At 49.3% G+C, this 20,784-nt stretch overlaps 2 non-coding genes across 2 annotated transcripts; both read right to left on the reverse strand.

Moving 5' to 3' along the window:
• Nucleotides 1-1,706: 1,706 nt before the first annotated feature.
• TRNAC-ACA (transfer RNA cysteine (anticodon ACA)) lies at nucleotides 1,707-1,779 on the reverse strand. The gene has a single exon. It is a non-coding gene; the product is annotated as a tRNA-Cys (tRNA).
• A 10,196-nt stretch (nucleotides 1,780-11,975) lies between these two features.
• TRNAC-ACA (transfer RNA cysteine (anticodon ACA)) lies at nucleotides 11,976-12,048 on the reverse strand. Its single transcript has one exon. It is a non-coding gene; the product is annotated as a tRNA-Cys (tRNA).
• Nucleotides 12,049-20,784: the final 8,736 nt, after the last annotated feature.

Below are 20,784 nucleotides of genomic sequence, written 5' to 3' on the forward strand. Positions count from 1 at the left end.
TTCACATGACCTCTATCTGAACCCTGCTGGACTTCACATGACCTCTATCTGAACCCTGCTGGACTTCACATGACCGTGCCTTTTCACTGACGGTCTGCCAGTCTTCGTTGGTCGACGTTGCAGATCCCAGTGTACTTCAGGAAGCATGGGCGAGCTTTCGCAGGCAGCCGGAACAAATGACAAATTCCTCCTCCAACCATATTTGAACGTTGGGCCTGGCCAGCAGGTTCGTGAAAGACTTGAGGCCAGCTTGACCCTCGTTCCGATGGCGGTGATACCTTGGGTTTCTCTGTTCCTCAAGGAAGTAGACCTAAAAAAGCAGGTTTGGAACGGGAAGATGACGTAATCTGTTGCCAAATCCTTGACGTGAGGGTCGCGACTGTATTTTAAAGAGGTGACCAAGGTTACTCAATCGTCACCAAGGGGTGGACTACCACTCCAATGAATTCGACTTCAGGAAAATATGTTGAAGAAGCAAAGCGACCACGCGACTTCATTAAATATTGCTAAAAGTGAAGTCAAAATCAGTTTTGAGCCAGGTAGGAGTCGAACCTACAATCTTCTGATTCGTAGTCAGACGCGTTATCCATTGCGCCACTGGCCCATGTGACTACTATCTATCACTCCTACTGAGATGTTTTAGTGCTGCAATAATGAGTGATCAACGTAAGGGGTCTCCGGTTGTTGCAGACGTGCACTTTCCTGAGCCACGCGCACAAAGGCCTCTGACAAGTACTCGGAATTGCAGCTGAACACAAATGAATGCACCAACTTTTCTGAACCCTGCTGGACTTCACATGACCTCTTTCTGAACCCTGCTGAACTTCACATGACCTCTATCTGAACCCTGCTGGACTTCACACGACCTCTATCTGAACCATGCTGGACTTCACATGACATATATCTGAACCCTGCTGGACCTACTGCGACCTCTTTCTGTACCCTGCTGGACCTCCTATGACCTCTTTCTGAACCCTGCTGAACCTCCTCTGACCTCTTTCTGAACCCTGATTGACCTCCTACGACATCTTTCTGAACCCTGCTGGACTTCACATGACCTCTATCTGAACCCTGCTGGACTTCACATGACCTCTTTCTGAACCCTGCTGGACCTACTGCGACCTCTTTCTGTACCCTGCTGGACCTCATATGACCTCTTTCTGAACCCTGCTGAACCTCCTCTGACCTCTTTCTGAACCCTGCTTGACCTCCTACGACATCTTTCTGAACCCTGCTGGACTTCACATGACCGTGCCTTTTCACTGACGGTCTGCCAGTCTTCGTTGGTCGACGTTGCAGATCCCAGTGTACTTCAGGAAGCATGGGCGAGCTTTCGCAGGCAGCCGGAACAAATGACAAATTCCTCCTCCAACCATATTTGAACGTTGGGCCTGGCCAGCAGGTTCGTGAAAGACTTGAGCCCAGCTTGACCCTCGTTCCGATGGCGGTGATACCTTGGGTTTCTCTGTTCCTCAAGGAAGTAGACTAAAAAAGCAGGTTTGGAACGGGAAGATGACGTAATCTGTTGCCAAATCCTTGACGCGAGGGTCGCGACTGTATTTTAAAGAGGTGACCAAGGTTACTCAATCGTCACCAAGGGGTGGACTACCACTCCAATGAATTCGACTTCAGGAAAATATGTTGAAGAAGCAAAGCGACCACGCGACTTCATTAAATATTGCTAAAAGTGAAGTCAAAATCAGTTTTGAGCCAGGTAGGAGTCGAACCTACAATCTTCTGATTTGTAGTCAGACGCGTTATCCATTGCGCCACTGGCCCATGTGACTGCTATCTATCACTCCTACTGAGATGTTTTAGTGCTGCAATAATGAGTGATCAACGTAAGGGGTCTCCGGTTGTCGTAGACGTGCACTTTCCTGAGCCACGCGCACAAAGGCCTCTGACAAGTACTCGGAATTGCAGCTGAACACAAATGAATGCACCAACTTTTCTGAACCCTGCTGGACTTCACATGACATATATCTGAACCCTGCTGGACTTCGCATGACTCCTTTCTGAACCCTGCTGGACTTCACATGACCTCTATCTGAACCCTGCTGGACTTCACATGACCTCTTTCTGAACCCTGCTGGACCTACTGCGACCTCTTTCTGTACCCTGCTGGACCTCTTATGACCTCTTTCTGAACCCTGCTGAACCTCCTCTGACCTCTTTCTGAACCCTGATTGACCTCCTACGACATCTTTCTGAACCCTGCTGGACTTCACATGACCTCTATCTGAACCCTGCTGGACTTCACATGACCTCTATCTGAACCCTGCTGGACTTCACATGACCGTGCCTTTTCACTGACGGTCTGCCAGTCTTCGTTGGTCGACGTTGCAGATCCCAGTGTACTTCAGGAAGCATGGGCGAGCTTTCGCAGGCAGCCGGAACAAATGACAAATTCCTCCTCCAACCATATTTGAACGTTGGGCCTGGCCAGCAGGTTCGTGAAAGACTTGAGGCCAGCTTGACCCTCGTTCCGATGGCGGTGATACCTTGGGTTTCTCTGTTCCTCAAGGAAGTAGACCTAAAAAAGCAGGTTTGGAACGGGAAGATGACGTAATCTGTTGCCAAATCCTTGACGTGAGGGTCGCGACTGTATTTTAAAGAGGTGACCAAGGTTACTCAATCGTCACCAAGGGGTGGACTACCACTCCAATGAATTCGACTTCAGGAAAATATGTTGAAGAAGCAAAGCGACCACGCGACTTCATTAAATATTGCTAAAAGTGAAGTCAAAATCAGTTTTGAGCCAGGTAGGAGTCGAACCTACAATCTTCTGATTCGTAGTCAGACGCGTTATCCATTGCGCCACTGGCCCATGTGACTACTATCTATCACTCCTACTGAGATGTTTTAGTGCTGCAATAATGAGTGATCAACGTAAGGGGTCTCCGGTTGTCGCAGACGTGCACTTTCCTGAGCCACGCGCACAAAGGCCTCTGACAAGTACTCGGAAATGCAGCTGAACACAAATGAATGCACCAACTTTTCTGAACCCTGCTGGACTTCACATGACCTCTATCTGAACCCTGCTGGACTTCACACGACCTCTATCTGAACCATGCTGGACTTCACATGACATATATCTGAACCCTGCTGGACCTACTGCGACCTCTTTCTGTACCCTGCTGGACCTCCTATGACCTCTTTCTGAACCCTGCTGAACCTCCTCTGACCTCTTTCTGAACCCTGATTGACCTCCTACGACATCTTTCTGAACCCTGCTGGACTTCACATGACCTCTATCTGAACCCTGCTGGACTTCACATGACCTCTTTCTGAACCCTGCTGGACCTACTGCGACCTCTTTCTGTACCCTGCTGGACCTCCTATGACCTCTTTCTGAACCCTGCTGAACCTCCCCTGACCTCTTTCTGAACCCTGCTTGACCTCCTACGACATCTTTCTGAACCCTGCTGGACTTCACATGACCGTGCCTTTTCACTGACGGTCTGCCAGTCTTCGTTGGTCGACGTTGCAGATCCCAGTGTACTTCAGGAAGCATGGGCGAGCTTTCGCAGGCAGCCGGAACAAATGACAAATTCCTCCTCCAACCATATTTGAACGTTGGGCCTGGCCAGCAGGTTCGTGAAAGACTTGAGCCCAGCTTGACCCTCGTTCCGATGGCGGTGATACCTTGGGTTTCTCTGTTCCTCAAGGAAGTAGACCTAAAAAAGCAGGTTTGGAACGGGAAGATGACGTAATCTGTTGCCAAATCCTTGACGTGAGGGTCGCGACTGTATTTTAAAGAGGTGACCAAGGTTACTCAATCGTCACCAAGGGGTGGACTACCACTCCAATGAATTCGACTTCAGGAAAATATGTTGAAGAAGCAAAGCGACCACGCGACTTCATTAAATATTGCTAAAAGTGATGTCAAAATCAGTTTTGAGCCAGGTAGGAGTCGAACCTACAATCTTCTGATTCGTAGTCAGACGCGTTATCCATTGCGCCACTGGCCCATGTGACTACTAGCTATCACTCCTACTGATATGTTTTAGTGCTGCAATAATGAGTGATCAACGTAAGGGGTCTCCGGTTGTCGCAGACGTGCACGTTCCTGAGCCACGCGCACAAAGGCCTCTGACAAGTACTCGGAATTGCAGCTGAACACAAATGAATGCACCAACTTTTCTGAACCCTGCTGGACTTCACATGACATATATCTGAACCCTGCTGGACTTCACATGACTCCTTTCTGAACCCTGCTGGACTTCACACGACCTCTATCTGAACCATGCTGGACTTCACATGACCTCTTTCTGAACCCTACTGGACCTACTGCGACCTCTTTCTGTACCCTGCTGGACCTCCTATGACCTCTTTCTGAACCCTGCTGGACTTCACATGACCTCTATCTGAACCCTGCTGGACTTCACATGACCTCTTTCTGAACCCTGCTGGACCTACTGCGACCTCTTTCTGTACCCTGCTGGACCTCCTATGACCTCTTTCTGAACCCTGCTGAACCTCCTCTGACCTCTTTCTGAACCCTGCTTGACCTCCTACGACATCTTTCTGAACCCTGCTGGACTTCACATGACCTCTATCTGAACCCTGCTGGACTTCACATGACCTCTTTCTGAACCCTGCTGGACCTACTGCGACCTCTTTCTGTACCCTGCTGGACCTCCTATGACCTCTTTCTGAACCCTGCTGGACTTCACATGACCTCTATCTGAACCCTGCTGGACTTCACATGACCTCTTTCTGAACCCTGCTGGACCTACTGCGACCTCTTTCTGTACCCTGCTGGACCTCCTATGACCTCTTTCTGTACCCTGCTGGACCTCCTATGACCTCTTTCTGAACCCTGCTGAACCTCCTCTGCCCTCTTTCTGAACCCTGATTGACCTCCTACGACATCTTTCTGAACCCTGCTGGACTTCACATGACCTCTATCTGAACCCTGCTGGACTTCACATGACCTCTATCTGAACCCTGCTGGACTTCACATGACCGTGCCTTTTCACTGACGGTCTGCCAGTCTTCGTTGGTCGACGTTGCAGATCCCAGTGTACTTCAGGAAGCATGGGCGAGCTTTCGCAGGCAGCCGGAACAAATGACAAATTCCTCCTCCAACCATATTTGAACGTTGGGCCTGGCCAGCAGGTTCGTGAAAGACTTGAGCCCAGCTTGACCCTCGTTCCGATGGCGGTGATACCTTGGGTTTCTCTGTTCCTCAAGGAAGTCGACCTAAAAAAGCAGGTTTGGAACGGGAAGATGACGTAATCTGTTGCCAAATCCTTGACGTGAGGGTCGCGACTGTATTTTAAAGAGGTGACCAAGGTTACTCAATCGTCACCAAGGGGTGGACTACCACTCCAATGAATTCGACTTCAGGAAAATATGTTGAAGAAGCAAAGCGACCACGCGACTTCATTAAATATTGCTAAAAGTGATGTCAAAATCAGTTTTGAGCCAGGTAGGAGTCGAACCTACAATCTTCTGATTCGTAGTCAGACGCGTTAGCCATTGCGCCACTGGCCCATGTGACTACTATCTATCACTCCTACTGAGATGTTTTAGTGCTGCAATAATGAGTGATCAACGTAAGGGGTCTCCGGTTGTCGCAGACGTGCACTTTCCTGAGCCACGCGCACAAAGGCCTCTGACAAGTACTCGGAATTGCAGCTGAACACAAATGAATGCACCAACTTTTCTGAACCCTGCTGGACTTCACATGACCTCTTTCTGAACCCTGCTGAACTTCACATGACCTCTATCTGAACCCTGCTGGACTTCACACGACCTCTATCTGAACCATGCTGGACTTCACATGACATATATCTGAACCCTGCTGGACCTACTGCGACCTCTTTCTGTACCCTGCTGGACCTCCTATGACCTCTTTCTGAACCCTGCTGAACCTCCTCTGACCTCTTTCTGAACCCTGATTGACCTCCTACGACATCTTTCTGAACCCTGCTGGACTTCACATGACCTCTATCTGAACCCTGCTGGACTTCACATGACCTCTTTCTGAACCCTGCTGGACCTACTGCGACCTCTTTCTGTACCCTGCTGGACCTCCTATGACCTCTTTCTGAACCCTGCTGAACCTCCTCTGACCTCTTTCTGAACCCTGCTTGACCTCCTACGACATCTTTCTGAACCCTGCTGGACTTCACATGACCGTGCCTTTTCACTGACGGTCTGCCAGTCTTCGTTGGTCGACGTTGCAGATCCCAGTGTACTTCAGGAAGCATGGGCGAGCTTTCGCAGGCAGCCGGAACAAATGACAAATTCCTCCTCCAACCATATTTGAACGTTGGGCCTGGCCAGCAGGTTCGTGAAAGACTTGAGCCCAGCTTGACCCTCGTTCCGATGGCGGTGATACCTTGGGTTTCTCTGTTCCTCAAGGAAGTAGACTAAAAAAGCAGGTTTGGAACGGGAAGATGACGTAATCTGTTGCCAAATCCTTGACGCGAGGGTCGCGACTGTATTTTAAAGAGGTGACCAAGGTTACTCAATCGTCACCAAGGGGTGGACTACCACTCCAATGAATTCGACTTCAGGAAAATATGTTGAAGAAGCAAAGCGACCACGCGACTTCATTAAATATTGCTAAAAGTGAAGTCAAAATCAGTTTTGAGCCAGGTAGGAGTCGAACCTACAATCTTCTGATTCGTAGTCAGACGCGTTATCCATTGCGCCACTGGCCCATGTGACTACTATCTATCACTCCTACTGAGATGTTTTAGTGCTGCAATAATGAGTGATCAACGTAAGGGGTCTCCGGTTGTCGCAGACGTGCACTTTCCTGAGCCACGCGCACAAAGGCCTCTGACAAGTACTCGGAATTGCAGCTGAACACAAATGAATGCACCAACTTTTCTGAACCCTGCTGGACTTCACATGACCTCTTTCTGAACCCTGCTGAACTTCACATGACCTCTATCTGAACCATGCTGGACTTCACATGACCTCTTTCTGAACCCTACTGGACCTACTGCGACCTCTTTCTGTACCCTGCTGGACCTCCTATGACCTCTTTCTGAACCCTGCTGGACTTCACATGACCTCTATCTGAACCCTGCTGGACTTCACATGACCTCTTTCTGAACCCTGCTGGACCTACTGCGACCTCTTTCTGTACCCTGCTGGACCTCCTATGACCTCTTTCTGAACCCTGCTGAACCTCCTCTGACCTCTTTCTGAACCCTGCTTGACCTCCTACGACATCTTTCTGAACCCTGCTGGACTTCACATGACCTCTATCTGAACCCTGCTGGACTTCACATGACCTCTTTCTGAACCCTGCTGGACCTACTGCGACCTCTTTCTGTACCCTGCTGGACCTCCTATGACCTCTTTCTGAACCCTGCTGGACTTCACATGACCTCTATCTGAACCCTGCTGGACTTCACATGACCTCTTTCTGAACCCTGCTGGACCTACTGCGACCTCTTTCTGTACCCTGCTGGACCTCCTATGACCTCTTTCTGTACCCTGCTGGACCTCCTATGACCTCTTTCTGAACCCTGCTGAACCTCCTCTGACCTCTTTCTGAACCCTGATTGACCTCCTACGACATCTTTCTGAACCCTGCTGGACTTCACATGACCTCTATCTGAACCCTGCCGGACTTCACATGACCTCTATCTGAACCCTGCTGGACTTCACATGACCTCTTTCTGAACCCTGCTGGACCTACTGCGACCTCTTTCTGTACCCTGCTGGACCTCCTATGACCTCTTTCTGTACCCTGCTGGACCTCCTATGACCTCTTTCTGAACCCTGGTGAACCTCCTCTGACCTCTTTCTGAACCCTGCTTGACCTCCTACGACATCTTTCTGAACCCTGCTGGACTTCACATGACCTCTTTCTGAACCCTGCTGGACCTACTGCGATCTCTTTCTGTACCCTGCTGGACCTCCTATGACCTCTTTCTGAACCCTGCTGGACCTACTGCGACCTCTTTCTGTACCCTGCTGGACCTCCTATGACCTCTTTCTGAACCCTGCTGAACCTCATCTGACCTCTTTCTGAACCCTGCTTGACCTCCTACGACATCTTTCTGAACCCTGCTGGACTTCACATGACAGTGCCTTTTCACTGACGGTCTGCCAGTCTTCGTTGGTCGACGTTGCAGATACCAGTGTACTTCACGAAGCATGGGCGAGCTTTCGCAGGCAGCCGGAACAAATGACAAATTCCTCCTCCAACCATATTTGAACGTTGTCCTGGCCAGCAGGTTCGTGAAAGACTTGAGCCCAGCTTGACCCTCGTTCCGATGGCGGTGATACCTTGGGTTTCTCTGTTCCACAAGGAAGTAGAACTAAAAAAGCAGGTTTGGAACGGGAAGATGACGTAATCTGTTGCCAAATCCTTGACGCGAGGGTCGCGACTGTATTTTAAAAAGGTGACCAAGGTTACTCAATCGTCACCAAGGGGTGGACTACCACTCCAATGAATTCGACTTCAGGAAAATATGTTGAAGAAGCAAAGCGACCACGCGACTTCATTAAATATTGCTAAAAGTGAAGTCAAAATCAGTTTTGAGCCAGGTAGGAGTCGAACCTACAATCTTCTGATTCGTAGTCAGACGCGTTATCCATTGCGCCACTGGCCCATGTGACTGCTAGCTACCACTCCTACTGATATGTTTTAGTGCTGCAATAATGAGTGATCAACGTTAGGGGTCTCCGGTTGTCGCAGACGTGCACGTTCCTGAGCCACGCGCACAAAGGCCTCTGACAAGTACTCGGAATTGCAGCTGAACACAAATGAATGCACCAACTTTTCTGAACCCTGCTGGACTTCACATGACCTCTTTCTGAACCCTGCTGAACTGCACATGACCTCTATCTGAACCCTGCTGGACTTCACACGACCTCTATCTGAACCATGCTGGACTTCACATGACATATATCTGAACCCTGCTGGACTTCACATGACTCCTTTCTGAACCCTGCTGGACTTCACATGACCTCTATCTGAACCTGCTGGACTTCACATGACCTCTTTCTGAACCCTGCTGGACCTACTGCGACCTCTTTCTGTACACTGCTGGACCTCCTATGACCTCCTTCTGAACCCTACTGAAACTCCTCTGACCTCTTTCTGAACCCTGCTTGACCTCCTACGACATCTTTCTGAACCCTGCTGGACTTCACTTGACCTCTATCTGAACCCTGCTGGACTTCACATGACCTCTATCTGAACCCTGCTGGACTTCACATGACCTCTTTCTGAACCCTGCTGGACCTACTGCGACCTCTTTCTGTACCCTGCTGGACCTCCTATGACCTCTTTCTGAACCCTGCTGAACCTCCTCTGACCTCTTTCTGAACCCTGCTTGACCTCCTACGACATCTTTCTGAACCCTGCTGGACTTCACATGACCGTGCCTTTTCACTGACGGTCTGCCAGTCTTCGTTGGTCGACGTTGCAGATCCCAGTGTACTTCAGGAAGCATGGGCGAGCTTTCGCAGGCAGCCGGAACAAATGACAAATTCCTCCTCCAACCATATTTGAACGTTGGGCCTGGCCAGCAGGTTCGTGAAAGACTTGAGCCCAGCTTGACCCTCGTTCCGATGGCGGTGATACCTTGGGTTTCTCTGTTCCTCAAGGAAGTAGAACTAAAAAAGCAGGTTTGGAACGGGAAGATGACGTAATCTGTTGCCAAATCCTTGACGCGAGGGTCGCGACTGTATTTTAAAGAGGTGACCAAGGTTACTCAATCGTCACCAAAGGGTGGACTACCACTCCAATGAATTCGACTTCAGGAAAATATGTTGAAGAAGCAAAGTGACCACGCGACTTCGTTAAATATTGCTAAAAGTGAAGTCAAAATCAGTTTTGAGCCAGGTAGGAGTCGAACCTACAATCTTCTGATTCGTAGTCAGACACGTTATCCATTGCGCCACTGGCCCATGTGACTACTAGCTATCACTCCTACTGATATGTTTTAGTGCTGCAATAATGAGTGATCAACGTAAGGGGTCTCTGGTTGTCGCAGACGTGCACGTTCCTGAGCCACGCGCACAAAGGCCTCTGACAAGTACTCGGAATTGCAGCTGAACACAAATGAATGCACCAACTTTTCTGAACCCTGCTGGACTTCAAATGACCTCTTTCTGAACCCTGCTGAACTTCACATGACCTCTATCTGAACCCTGCTGGACTTCACACGGCCTCTATCTGAACCATGCTGGACTTCACATGCCATATATCTGAACCCTGCTGGACCTACTGCGACCTCTTTCTGTACCCTGCTGGACCTCCTATGACCTCTTTCTGTACCCTGCTGGACCTCCTATGACCTCTTTCTGAACCCTGCTGAACCTCCTCTGACCTCTTTCTGAACCCTGATTGACCTCCTACGACATCTTTCTGAACCCTGCTGGACTTCACATGACCTCTATCTGAACCCTGCTGGACTTCACATGACCTCTATCTGAACCCTGCTGGACTTCACATGACCGTGCCTTTTCACTGACGGTCTGCCAGTCTTCGTTGGTCGACGTTGCAGATCCCAGTGTACTTCAGGAAGCATGGGCGAGCTTTCGCAGGCAGCCGGAACAAATGACAAATTCCTCCTCCAACCATATTTGAACGTTGGGCCTGGCCAGCAGGTTCGTGAAAGACTTGAGCCCAGCTTGACCCTCGTTCCGATGGCGGTGATACCTTGGGTTTCTCTGTTCCTCAAGGAAGTAGAACTAAAAAAGCAGGTTTGGAACGGGAAGATGACGTAATCTGTTGCCAAATCCTTGACGCGAGGGTCGCGACTGTATTTTAAAGAGGTGACCAAGGTTACTCAATCGTCACCAAGGGGTGGACTACCACTCCAATGAATTCGACTTCAGGAAAATATGTTGAAGAAGCAAAGTGACCACGCGACTTCATTAAATATTGCTAAAAGTGAAGTCAAAATTAGTTTTGAGCCAGGTAGGAGTCGAACCTACAATCTTCTGATTCGTAGTCAGACACGTTATCCATTGCGCCACTGGCCCATGTGACTACTAGCTATCACTCCTACTGATATGTTTTAGTGCTGCAATAATGAGTGATCAACGTAAGGGGTCTCCGGTTGTCGCAGACGTGCACGTTCCTGAGCCACGCGCACAAAGGCCTCTGACAAGTACTCGGAATTGCAGCTGAACACAAATGAATGCACCAACTTTTCTGAACCCTGCTGGACTTCAAATGACCTCTTTCTGAACCCTGCTGAACTTCACATGACCTCTATCTGAACCCTGCTGGACTTCACACGGCCTCTATCTGAACCATGCTGGACTTCACATGCCATATATCTGAACCCTGCTGGACCTACTGCGACCTCTTTCTGTACCCTGCTGGACCTCCTATGACCTCTTTCTGTACCCTGCTGGACCTCCTATGACCTCTTTCTGAACCCTGCTGAACCTCCTCTGACCTCTTTCTGAACCCTGATTGACCTCCTACGACATCTTTCTGAACCCTGCTGGACTTCACATGACCTCTATCTGAACCCTGCTGGACTTCACATGACCTCTATCTGAACCCTGCTGGACTTCACATGACCGTGCCTTTTCACTGACGGTCTGCCAGTCTTCGTTGGTCGACGTTGCAGATCCCAGTGTACTTTAGGAAGCATGGGCGAGCTTTCGCAGGCAGCCGGAACAAATGACAAATTCCTCCTCCAACCATATTTGAACGTTGGGCCTGGCCAGCAGGTTCGTGAAAGACTTGAGCCCAGCTTGACCCTCGTTCCGATGGCGGTGATACCTTGGGTTTCTCTGTTCCTCAAGGAAGTAGAACTAAAAAAGCAGGTTTGGAACGGGAAGATGACGTAATCTGTTGCCAAATCCTTGACGCGAGGGTCGTGACTGTATTTTAAAGAGGTGACCAAGGTTACTGAATCGTCACCAAGGGGTGGACGACCACTCCAATGAATTCGACTTCAGGAAAATATGTTCAAGAAGCAAAGAGACCACGCGACTTCATTAAATATTGCTAAAAGTGAAGTCAAAATCAGTTTCGAGCCAGGTAGGAGTCAAACCTATAATCTTCTGATTTGTAGTCAGACGCGTTATCCATTGCGCCACTGGCCCATGCGACTACTAGCTATCACTCCTACTGATATGTTTTAGTGCTGCAATAATGAGTGATCAACGTAAGGGGTCTCCGGTTGTCGCAGACGTGCACTTTCCTGAGCCACGCGCACAAAGGCCTCTGACAAGTACTCGGAATTGCAGCTGAACACAAATGAATGCACCAACTTTTCTGAACCCTGCTGGACTTCACATGATCTCTTTCTGAACCCTGCTGAACTTCACACGACCTCTATCTGAACCATGCTGGACTTCACATGACATATATCTGAACCCTGCTGGATTTCACATGAAATATATCTCAACCCTGCTGGACTTCACATGACCTCTTTCTGAACCCTGCTGAACTTCACATGACCTCTATCTGAACCCTGCTGGACTTCACATGACCTCTATCTGAACCCTGCTGGACCTACTGCGACCTCTTTCTGTACCCTTCTGGACCTCCTATGACCTCTTTCTGAACCCTGCTGAACTTCACATGACCTCTATCTGAACCCTGCTGGACTTCACACGACCTCTATCTGAACCATGCTGGACTTCACATGACCTCTTTCTGAACCCTGCTGGACCTACTGCGACCTCTTTCTGAACCCTGCTGGACCTACTGCGACCTCTTTCTGTACCCTGCTGAACCTCCTCTGACCTCTTTCTGAACCCTGATTGACCTCCTACGACATCTTTCTGAACCCTGCTGGACTTCACATGACCTCTATCTGAACCCTGCTGGACTTCACATGACCTCTATCTGAACCCTGCTGGACTTCACATGACCTCTTTCTGAACCCTGCTGGACCTACTGCGACCTCTTTCTGTACCCTGCTGGATCTCCTATGACCTCTTTCTGAACCCTGCTGAACCTCCTCTGACCTCTTTCTGAACCCTGCTTGACCTCCTACGACATCTTTCTGAACCCTGCTGGACTTCACATGACCGTGCCTTTTCACTGACGGTCTGCCAGTCTTCGTTGGTCGACGTTGCAGATCCCAGTGTACTTCAGGAAGCATGGGCGAGCTTTCGCAGGCAGCCGGAACAAATGACAAATTCCTCCTCCAACCATATTTGAACGTTAGGCCTGGCCAGCAGGTTCGTGAAAGACTTGAGCCCAGCTTGACCCTCGTTCCGATGGCGGTGATACCTTGGGTTTCTCTGTTCCTCAAGGAAGTAGAACTAAAAAAGCAGGTTTGGAACGGGAAAATGACGTAATCTGTTGCCAAATCCTTGACGCGAGGGTCGCGACTGTATTTTAAAGAGGTGACCAAGGTGACTCAATCGTCACCAAGGGGTGGACTACCACTCCAATGAATTCGACTTCAGGAAAATATGTTGAAGAAGCAAAGCGACCACGCGACTTCATTAAATATTGCTAAAAGTGAAGTCAAAATCAGTTTTGAGCCAGGTAGGAGTCGAACCTACAATCTTCTGATTCGTAGTCAGACGCGTGATCCATTGCGCCACTGGCCCATGTGACTACTAGCTATCACTCCTACTGATATGTTTTAGTGCTGCAATAATGAGTGATCAACGAAAGGGGTCTCCGGTTGTCGCAGACGTGCACGTTCCTGAGCCACGCGCACAAAGGCCTCTGACAAGTACTCGGAATTGCAGCTGAACACAAATGAATGCACCAACTTTTCTGAACCCTGCTGGACTTCACATGACCTCTTTCTGAACCCTGCTGAACTTCACATGACCTCTATCTGAACCCTGCTGGACTTCACACGACCTCTATCTGAACGATGCTGGACTTCACATGACATATATGTGAACCCTGCTGGACTTCACATGACTCCTTTCTAAACCCTGCTGGACTTCACATGACCTCTATCTGAACCCTGCTGGACTTCACATGACCTCATTCTGAACCCTGCTGGACCTACTGCGACCTCTTTCTGTACCCTGCTGGACCTCCTATGACCTCTTTCTGAACCCTGCTGAACCTCCTCTGACCTCTTTCTGAACTCTGCTTGACCTCCTACGACATCTTTCTGAACCCTGCTGGACTTCACATGACCGTGCCTTTTCACTGACGGTCTGCCAGTCTTCGTTGGTCGACGTTGCAGATCCCAGTGTACTTCAGGAAGCATGGGCGAGCTTTCGCAGGCAGCCGGAACAAATGACAAATTCCTCCTCCAACCATATTTGAACGTTGGGCCTGGCCAGCAGGTTCGTGAAAGACTTGAGCCCAGCTTGACCCTCGTTCCGATGGCGGTGATACCTTGGGTTTCTCTGTTCCTCAAGGAAGTAGAACTAAAAAAGCAGGTTTGGAACGGGAAGATGACGTAATCTGTTGCCAAATCCTTGACGCGAGGGTCGCGACTGTATTTTAAAGAGGTGACCAAGGTTACTCAATCGTCACCAAGGGGTGGACTACCACTCCAATGAATTCGACTTCAGGAAAATATGTTGAAGAAGCAAAGCGACCACGCGACTTCATTAAATATTGCTAAAAGTGAAGTCAAAATCAGTTTTGAGCCAGGTAGGAGTCGAACCTACAATCTTCTGATTCGTAGTCAGACGCGTTATCCATTGCGCCACTGGCCCATGTGACTACTAATTATCACTCCTACTGATATGTTTTAGTGCTGCAATAATGAGTGATCAACGTAAGGGGTCTTGGTTGTCGCAGACGTGCACGTTCCTGAGCCACGCGCACAAAGGCCTCTGACAAGTACTCGGAATTGCAGCTGAACACAAATGAATGCACTAACTTTTCTGAACCCTGCTGGACTTCACATGACATATATCTGAACCCTGCTGGACTTCACATGACTCCTTTCTGAACCCTGCTGGACTTCACATGACCACTATCTGAACCCTGCTGGACTTCACATGACCTTTTTCTGAACCCTGCTGGACCTACTGCGACCTCTTTCTGTACCATGCTGGACTTCCTATGACCTCTTTCTGAACCCTGCTGAACCTCCTCTGACCTCTTTCTGAACCCTGATTGACCTCCTACGACATCTTTCTGAACCCTGCTGGACTTCACATGACCTCTATCTGAACCCTGCTGGACTTCACATGACCTCTATCAGAACCCTGCTGGACTTCACATGACCTCTTTCTGAACCCTGCTGGACCTACTGCGACCTCTTTCTGTACCCTGCTGGACCTCCTATGACCTCTTTCTCAACCCTGCTGAACCTCCTCTGACCTCTTTCTGAACCCTGCTTGACCTCCTACGACATCTTTCTGAACCCTGCTGGACTTCACATGACCGTGCCTTTTCACTGACGGTCTGCCAGTCTTCGTTGGTCGACGTTGCAGATCCCAGTGTACTTCAGGAAGCATGGGCGAGCTTTCGCAGGCAGCCGGAACAAATGACAAATTCCTCCTCCAACCATATTTGAACGTTGGGCCTGGCCAGCAGGTTCGTGAAAGACTTGAGCCCAGCTTGACCCTCGTTCCGATGGCGGTGATACCTTGGGTTTCTCTGTTCCTCAAGGAAGTAGAACTAAAAAAGCAGGTTTGGAACGGGAAGATGACGTAATCTGTTGCCAAATCCTTGACGCGAGGGTCGCGACTGTATTTCAAAGAGGTGACCAAGGTTACTCAATCGTCACCAAGGGGTGGACTACCACTCCAATGAATTCGACTTCAGGAAAATATGTTGAAGAAGCAAAGCGACCACGCGACTTCATTAAATATTGCTAAAAGTGAAGTCAAAATCAGTTTTGAGCCAGGTAGGAGTCGAACCTACAATCTTCTGATTCGTAGTCAGATGCGTTATCCATTGCGCCACTGGCCCATGTGACGACTAGCTATCACTCCTACTGATATGTTTTAGTGCTGCAATAATGAGTGATCAACGTAAGGGGTCTCCGGTTGTCGCAGACGTGCACGTTCCTGAGCCACGCGCACAAAGGCCTCTGAAAAGTACTCGGAATTGCAGCTGAACACAAATGAATGCACCAACTTTTCTGAACCCTGCTGGACTTCACATGACCTCTTTCTGAACCCTGCTGAACTTCACATGACCTCTATCTGAACCCTGCTGGACTTCACACGACATCTATCTGAACCATGCTGGACTTCACATGACATATATCTGAACCCTGCTGGACCTACTGCGACCTCTTTCTGTACCCTGCTGGACCTCCTATGACCTCTTTCTGAACCCTGCTGAACCTCCTCTGACCTCTTTCTGAACCCTGATTGACCTCCTACGACATCTTTCTGAACCCTGCTGGACTTCACATGACCTCTGTCTGAACCCTGCTGGACTTCACATGACCTCAATCTGAACCCTGCTGGACTTCACATGACCGTGCCTTTTCACTGACGGTCTGGCAGTCTTCGTTGGTCGACGTTGCAGATCCCAGTGTACTTCAGGAAGCATGGGCGAGCTTTCGCAGGCAGCCGGAACAAATGACAAATTCCTCCTCCAACCATATTTGAACGTTGGGCCTGGCCAGCAGGTTCGTGAAAGACTTGAGCCCAGCTTGACCCTCGTTCCGATGGCGGTGATACCTTGGGTTTCTCTGTTCCTCAAGGAAGTAGAACTAAAAAAGCAGGTTTGGAACGGGAAGATGACGTAATCTGTTGCCAAATCCTTGACGCGAAGGTCGCGACTGTATTTTAAAGAGGTGACCAAGGTTACTCAATCGTCACCAAGGGGTGGACTACCACTCCAATGAATTCGACTTCAGGAAAATATGTTGAAGAAGCAAAGCGACCACGCGACTTCATTAAATATTGCTAAAAGTGAAGTCAAAATCAGTTTTGAGCCAGGTAGGAGTCGAACCTACAATCTTCTGATTCGTAGTCAGACGCTTTATCCATTGCGCCACTGGCCCATGTAACTACTAGCTATCACTCCTACTGATATGTTTTAGTGCTGCAATAATGAGTGATCAACGTCAGGGGTCTCCGGTTGTTGCAGACGTGCACGTTCCTGAGCCACGCGCACAAAGGCCTCTGACAAGTACTCGGAATTGCAGCTGAACACAAATGAATGCACCAACTTTTCTGAACCCTGCTGGACTTCACATGACATATATCTGAACCCTGCTGGACTTCACATGACTCCTTTCTGAACCCTGCTGGACTTCACATGACCTCTATCTGAACCCTGCTGGACTTCACATGACCTCTTTCTGAACCCTGCTGGACCTACTGCGACCTCTTTCTGTACCCTGCTGGACCTCCTATGACCTCTTTCTGAACCCTGCTGAACCTCCTCTGACCTCTTTCTGAACCCTGATTGACCTCCTACGACATCTTTCTGAACCCTGCTGGACTTCACATGACCTCTATCTGAACCCTGCTGGACTTCACATGACCTCTATCTGAACCCTGCTGGACTTCACATGACCTCTTTCTGAACCCTGCTGGACCTACTGCGACCTCTTTCTGTACCCTGCTGGACCTCCTATGACCTCTTTCTGAACCCTGCTGAACCTCCTCTGACCTCTTTCTGAACCCTGCTTAACCTCCTACGACATCTTTCTGAACCCTGCTGGACTTCACATGACCGTGCCTTTTCACTGACGGTCTGCCAGTCTTCGTTGGTCGACGTTGCAGATCCCAGTGTACTTCAGGAAGCATGGGCGAGCTTTCGCAGGCAGCCGGAACAAATGACAAATTCCTCCTCCAACCATATTTGAACGTTGGGCCTGGCCAGCAGGTTCGTGAAAGACTTGAGCCCAGCTTGACCCTCGTTCCGATGGCGGTGATACCTTGGGTTTCTCTGTTCCTCAAGGAAGTAGAACTAAAAAAGCAGGTTTGGAACGGGAAGATGACGTAATCTGTTGCCAAATCCTTGACGCGAGGGTCGCGACTGTATTTTAAAGAGGTGACCAAGGTTACTCAATCGTCACCAAAGGGTGGACTACCACTCCAATGAATTCGACTTCAGGAAAATATGTTGAAGAAGCAAAGTGACCACGCGACTTCATTAAATATTGCTAAAAGTGAAGTCAAAATCAGTTTTGAGCCAGGTAGGAGTCGAACCTACAATCTTCTGATTCGTAGTCAGACACGTTATCCATTGCGCCACTGGCCCATGTGACTACTAGCTATCACTCCTACTGATATGTTTTAGTGCTGCAATAATGAGTGATCAACGTAAGGGGTCTCCGGTTGTCGCAGACGTGCACGTTCCTGAGCCACGCGCACAAAGGCCTCTGACAAGTACTCGGAATTGCAGCTGAACACAAATGAATGCACCAACTTTTCTGAACCCTGCTGGACTTCAAATGACCTCTTTCTGAACCCTGCTGAACTTCACATGACCTCTATCTGAACCCTGCTGGACTTCACACGGCCTCTATCTGAACCATGCTGGACTTCACATGCCATATATCTGAACCCTGCTGGACCTACTGCGACCTCTTTCTGTACCCTGCTGGACCTCCTATGACCTCTTTCTGTACCCTGCTGGACCTCCTATGACCTCTTTCTGAACCCTGCTGAACCTCCTCTGACCTCTTTCTGAACCCTGATTGACCTCCTACGACATCTTTCTGAACCCTGCTGGACTTCACATGACCTCTATCTGAACCCTGCTGGACTTCACATGACCTCTATCTGAACCCTGCTGGACTTCACATGACCGTGCCTTTTCACTGACGGTCTGCCAGTCTTCGTTGGTCGACGTTGCAGATCCCAGTGTACTTCAGGAAGCATGGGCGAGCTTTCGCAGGCAGCCGGAACAAATGACAAATTCCTCCTCCAACCATATTTGAACGTTGGGCCTGGCCAGCAGGTTCGTGAAAGACTTGAGCCCAGCTTGACCCTCGTTCCGATGGCGGTGATACCTTGGGTTTCTCTGTTCCTCAAGGAAGTAGAACTAAAAAAGCAGGTTTGGAACGGGAAGATGACGTAATCTGTTGCCAAATCCTTGACGCGAGGGTCGTGACTGTATTTTAAAGAGGTGACCAAGGTTACTCAATCGTCACCAAGGGGTGGACGACCACTCCAATGAATTCGACTTCAGGAAAATATGTTCAAGAAGCAAAGAGACCACGCGACTTCATTAAATATTGCTAAAAGTGAAGTCAAAATCAGTTTCGAGCCAGGTAGGAGTCAAACCTATAATCTTCTGATTCGTAGTCAGACGCGTTATCCATTGCGCCACTGGCCCATGCGACTACTAGCTATCACTCCTACTGATATGTTTTAGTGCTGCAATAATGAGTGATCAACGTAAGGGGTCTCCGGTTGTCGCAGACGTGCACTTTCCTGAGCCACGCGCACAAAGGCCTCTGACAAGTACTCGGAATTGCAGCTGAACACAAATGAATGCACCAACTTTTCTGAACCCTGCTGGACTTCACATGACCTCTTTCTGAACCCTGCTGAACTTCACATGACCTCTATCTGAACCCTGCTGGACTTCACACGACCTCTATCTGAACCATGCTGGACTTCACATGACATATATGTGAACCCTGCTGGACTTCACATGACTCCTTTCTGAACCCTGCTGGACTTCACATGACCTCTATCTGAACCCTGCTGGACTTCACATGACCTCATTCTGAACCCTGCTGGACCTACTGCGACCTCTTTCTGTACCCTGCTGGACCTCCTATGACCTCTTTCTGAACCCTGCTGAACCTCCTCTGACCTCTTTCTGAACCCTGCTTGACCTCCTACGACATCTTTCTGAACCCTGCTGGACTTCACATGACCGTGCCTTTTCACTGACGGTCTGCCAGTCTTCGTTGGTCGACGTTGCAGATCCCAGTGTACTTCAGGAAGCATGGGCGAGCTTTCGCAGGCAGCCGGAACAAATGACAAATTCCTCCTCCAACCATATTTGAACGTTGGGCCTGGCCAGCAGGTTCGTGAAAGACTTGAGCCCAGCTTGACCCTCGTTCCGATGGCGGTGATACCTTGGGTTTCTCTGTTCCTCAAGGAAGTAGAACTAAAAAAGCAGGTTTGGAACGGGAAGATGACGTAATCTGTTGCCAAATCCTTGACGCGAGGGTCGCGACTGTATTTTAAAGAGGTGACCAAGGTTACTCAATCGTCACCAAGGGGTGGACTACCACTCCAATGAATTCGACTTCAGGAAAATATGTTGAAGAAGCAAAGCGACCACGCGACTTCATTAAATATTGCTAAAAGTGAAGTCAAAATCAGTTTTGAGCCAGGTAGGAGTCGAACCTACAATCTTCTGATTCGTAGTCAGACGCGTTATCCATTGCGCCACTGGCCCATGTGACTACTAATTATCACTCCTACTGATATGTTTTAGTGCTGCAATAATGAGTGATCAACGTAAGGGGTCTTGGTTGTCGCAGACGTGCACGTTCCTGAGCCACGCGCACAAAGGCCTCTGACAAGTACTCGGAATTGCAGCTGAACACAAATGAATGCACTAACTTTTCTGAACCCTGCTGGACTTCACATGACATATATCTGAACCCTGCTGGACTTCACATGACTCCTTTCTGAACCCTGCTGGACTTCACATGACCACTATCTGAACCCTGCTGGACTTCACATGACCTTTTTCTGAACCCTGCTGGACCTACTGCGACCTCTTTCTGTACCCTGCTGGACTTCCTATGACCTCTTTCTGAACCCTGCTGAACCTCCTCTGACCTCTTTCTGAACCCTGATTGACCTCCTACGACATCTTTCTGAACCCTGCTGGACTTCACATGACCTCTATCTGAACCCTGCTGGACTTCACATGACCTCTATCAGAACCCTGCTGGACTTCACATGACCTCTTTCTGAACCCTGCTGGACCTACTGCGACCTCTTTCTGTACCCTGCTGG

The sequence above is a fragment of the Myxine glutinosa genome, chromosome 9, assembly GCF_964187855.1.
Source record: "Myxine glutinosa chromosome 9, kmMyxGlut1.1, whole genome shotgun sequence".
Lineage (NCBI taxonomy): Eukaryota > Metazoa > Chordata > Myxini > Myxiniformes > Myxinidae > Myxine > Myxine glutinosa.